Source organism: Nematolebias whitei, chromosome 7, assembly GCF_014905685.2.
Source record: "Nematolebias whitei isolate Nwh7 chromosome 7, NemWhi1, whole genome shotgun sequence".
NCBI lineage: Eukaryota > Metazoa > Chordata > Actinopteri > Cyprinodontiformes > Rivulidae > Nematolebias > Nematolebias whitei.
In genome coordinates this window covers 52,062,754-52,067,773 of record NC_056504.1, presented here as the reverse complement: position 1 = coordinate 52,067,773, position 5,020 = coordinate 52,062,754, and positions in this window count along the sequence as shown.

The following is a 5,020-nucleotide window of genomic DNA, read 5'->3' as shown; positions in this document are numbered from 1 at the left end:
TCTATCTATCTATCTATCTATCTATCTATCTATCTATCTATCTATCTGTCTGTCTGTCTGTCTGTCTGTCTGTCTGTCTGTCTGTCTGTCTGTCTGTCTGTCTGTCTGTCTGTCTATCTATCTATCTATCTATCTATCTATCTATCTATCTATCTATCTATCTATCTTTTTCATTTTTCATTGGCCCTTAATTTCTACAGGTAGTCTCATTTGGACCAAACGGTACCCAGGGTTGTTCTGGGCAGGGGACCATTTGAGCTGCTACACCAGGAACAAAGAAGTGAGCAAAGGTAACAGAGGGATGGAAATAAAAATCAGCCTCACAGTAAAAGAGAATTCAGCTCGTTGGAATACAGGCCAACTAAACGTGTGACATCACATTTCGTTTTCATTTTGATTCATTCATATTCACATTATCTCAGCTTCCACATGCACTACAGCCCTTGTTGACATTTTACAGTAGTTGACCGTTGACTAAAAACAGGTGTTTGTTAACAGACACAAGTCAACAAGTCAACAAGTCAACAAAGGTGACGTCCACAGAAAAGCTGTTTGTGATGAAGTCTGACACGTTGGACGTCTTGGTATGATTTGTTGATTTTCTGAGTTGTTGATTTTCTGAGTTGTTGATTTTCTGATTTGTTGATTTTCTGATTCGTTGGTTTGCTGATTTTTTGATTTGTTGATTTTCTGATTTGGTGATTTGTTGATTTTCTGATTTGGTTTATTGATTTGCTGATTTTTTGATTTGCTGATTTTTTTTGATTTGGTGATTTTCTGATTTGGTGATTTGTTGATTTTCTGATTTGTTGGTTTGCTGATTTGTTGATTTTCTGATTTGGTGATTTGTTGATTTTCTGATTTGGTTATTTATTGAATTGCTGATTTTTTGATTTGTTGATTTGGTTTTTTGATTTGCTGATTTTTTGATTTGCTGATTTTTTTGGTTTGTTGATTTTCTGATTTGGTGATTTGTTGATTTTCTGATTTGTTGATTTGTTGATTTTGTGATTTGGTGATTTGTTAATTTGTTGGTTTGCTGAGATAAAAAGCCTGGGACTTTCTGCGTGTATGAAAGTTGTGCTCGGTCTTCCTGTTGATCCTTGACGTTAATTCCAGACAGCCGTCCAACTCCACCCTCCAGATTTACTCTCATACGAGCGTCTTCTGAGTGTCTACGCTTGTTTGGTCGGCCATGTTTGTTTACCAACGCAGACTGTCGTGTGACTTCAGCTTCCACGGGCGTTTTGTCAAATTCATTTGAAGCTTTTGTTGTTAACTCTTTGAAAGGGCACCATTGATCCAGTTCAGATAATAATCATCAATAATTCTTTTGATGGGAACTTAAGGTCAAATCATCAGCCAACTTGTGACAACCTCTATTTCTACAGGTTGGTCTCATTGAGCCTCGTTTAAGAGAGAGACCTGATTTAACAAAGAGTGGACAATCATAAAAGAGGCATACAAATTAATTTTTTAAATACAAATTAAAATAAAATAGCAGCCAAAAGGACAGTCAAAAGGAAAAAGTAGCTAAATAGCAGCTAGATTAAAAGGCGATGCAGAAAACTAAAAACAGGAACGTCTGCACTGGTTCTTACCGGGAACTAAACCGAGAACTCAACGTTTAAGTCGTACGGTTTCACAGCAGCATGAAGCCGACTAAAAGTAGAGCTTCAGTTTTAGTCACCACGTCTGTGAAGAGCTGCTCCTCTCAAACCGGCTTCAACGATTCAGGAAATTATTGACAAAATCAAAGCAAAACTAAAAGATACAAAATGCAGAATGCTGCTTTTTGTTCCTGGTGGGGCTGAAATCAAACGTGACTCACGGCAAACATCCGTCCAAGGATCAGAGATTTGATTGTTTTCATCTCTCTCGCTCACACACAGATTTTCTATAGAAACGTCTAATAAACCCCCGCAGAACCAACACAAGGCTGACATCAGAGGGGTCTGCTGGCCTGGTTCTCATTTTAAAATAATTTTCTGCAATTTGAAGCACGATGAGGCCGAAATACAAAAAGGTTCCTTTTGAAAATGAAATAATTTGTTGCAGCAGCTCCTGGCTTCACTTTCATGTGCAGCCCTGCATCCATCTTTGTTTTTTGGTTTAGCTTTGATCATTAGTCAGAACAAAACCACAGGGAAACACTTGCTGCCCTGTTTGCGTTCCTTAGAATTATAAATAAGGTTAATTATAAAAAAGTTGGATTAACAGGATTTGATTTTGTCTTTTGGATAATCAGATTTAATTCTATAATTTGATTTGAACAAAGAAAAATATTGAAACACCAGGAATGTTTAACGGTCTAATATATTTAATTTACATGTAACTTTTTTTTACTTAAAATGAAAAGCAACAAATGCAAGAGCACGTCCTTAATACGGTGATTTGCAACAAAAATGTATACATTTTATGATTTTAAGTGTTTTAACCACAAGAACACACACTCATAAAAAGCTGTGCATGTTTTCTGGCCTTTTGCTTTAAATTAAAATAAATACTTTTTATTTTAATTTAAAAGGGGAGAAAACTTATTTAGCAAAGATTTTGTAAAATCAGTATTTTTAGAGCAAGCTGCAGAAGATTATAAATGTTTGGTGATATTTTGACTTCAACCAGGAAAATGATTTCAGTAAATTTGATGTAAAAATAGTAAAAATGACCTTTTGGTCAATTTTATTTCGATGTTCTCCAACATATAAAATCTTTCTCGGGCACATGTTGCACTGATTTCTATAAAATATGAGCAGAAATTAACAAATGTGAATTGAAATGCTTTTATACAGCAATATTTGAATAAAAAAATAGAAACTACATGAAACTACATGGTAAATGTGTTGAAAATATAAAATAATATTTTTAATATATAAAATATATTTTATTTGTAGTTGTTTGCAGTATATGTGACACAAAATCATCTGACTTGAGTTTTGTACTAAAACAGGAAACTTTAGCGCGCCTTTAAAGCCCATTTAATGTGCTGAACACCCTCATTATGGGTCAGATGTCATTTAGAGTTGCGTGTCCGCAGCTGCCTCCCATCCAGACGCTTCATTGTTGCGTCGTGAAGCAGCACGAGAACATCAGGAGCCCATCATGAACTTCAATGATGCTTCAAAAAGACTTTTACCGTTTCATTTAAAGCCATGTGTCGATCCAGAGACGGCGGCAGCGTCAGGTCACACACTTTACTACAAAGTCAACGATGACCTCGTCTTCAGCTCCGTCAATAAATAAATAAGTAAATAAATAAATAAAAGCCTGAAAAGATTTTAGGCCTCACTATTTCCACGATCGGAGCTTCAAGCTGCTCATGAAAGATTTTTAATTTGACATGAAACATCTGGAAATTAAAGCTGCGTCACACTTTTTAATTTTTAAACTGCAGAATAAAGAAAATGTTCAATTATCGTGTGCAGTTAATTTTTGCTGCAAATGAATGAGCCACGATTAAATGTGCTTCAATTAACTGTCACAGAAATAATAAAACTGCTGCGGGGACAATCGAAAGAGTTGAGAGGTTCTGATCAGGACGTGTCTCTGAAAAGTTTTGTTAAATCTGTGTTTATTTTGTTTGTTTGTTTGTTTGTTTGTTTACCCGATGTGTCTTTTAGTTCTATTTAAACAACAAAAACTTTGATTTTAGTGCAACTACATTTTCACATGGACCATTTCAAACACTGATCTGCTGTTTATAAAGTATAAAGTCTTGAATCTTGAAAGTATTTTAGATCATTTACATTTTCATAATTTTACAAACTGAATGTCTCGACCCAAAACAATAAAAACTACACATTTTATTTGAAATGAGAAATATTTTTTAGAATGTTTCAGTATTATTACAAACACGTTCACTTTTAGTTACGTTTTCTGTTCTGAAATTAAATCTTTGTGTTTTTGAGCTTGTTTTATTTATTTTATTATTTTATTTTATTAGTTTTATTTGTTGTTTAGGAAGGAATAAAAATCAAACACTGATCCTGAAATCTCTGCTTTGACATCATCATCATTGAAATAATTTATTTTGCAGTTTATTTAAACCTTTTTTATTTTTTCAAACAGACTTCTGTGGAATAAACCAGTTGTTTCACCGTCAGTTTCACTTTTTATTGATAAAGCATTAAAGTAATTAATTACATCACTCAACATGTATAAACTTTTCATTTTAAATTTAAATTAATTTCAGTTTTGTCATATTTTCTATATGCAAACATGTGAAAAATAGATTTTTATTTTTATTCTGATTTTTTTTTGGTGAAGGGTTTTGTTTTTATTCCACAGAATATTTGACTTCATCCAACACGAAACACTCGACGGACGTGATCTAAAACTAACAGTTCCTCTGGAGAAGCAGAAGAAATTTGTCTTCAGGGGTTCTGCCAGACAACATGGAGTTTCAAGTAAAACAGAGAAAAAGTCCAAATGGAGAGTGGACTGTGTGCACGGGTCGCTCAGAGACGACCAGAACTCAAGTTCTGCGTGAAGCCTTCACTGACCACCGACGTCTCAACAATCATTTGAGTTCTGACGAAGTTTCTCTACGATTAAACAGAAAACATCACAAGAACAAACATTTGACCCGACAGACAGACAGGCAGGCAGGCAGACAGACAGACAGGCAGACAGACAGGCAGGCAGGCAGGCAGGCAGACAGACAGGCAGACAGACAGACAGGCAGGCAGGCAGACAGACAGACAGGCAGGCAGGCAGACAGACAGACAGACAGACAGACAGGCAGACAGACAGACAGACAGACAGACAGACAGGCAGACAGACAGACAGACAGGCAGGCAGACAGGCAGGCAGGCAGACAGACAGACAGACAGGCAGGCAGACAGACAGACAGGCAGGCAGACAGACAGACAGACAGACAGGCAGGCAGGCAGACAGACAGACAGACAGACAGGCAGGCAGACAGGCAGGCAGGCAGGCAGACAGACAGACAGACAGGCAGGCAGGCAGACAGGCAGACAGACAGACAGGCAGGCAGACAGACAGACAGACAGACAGACAG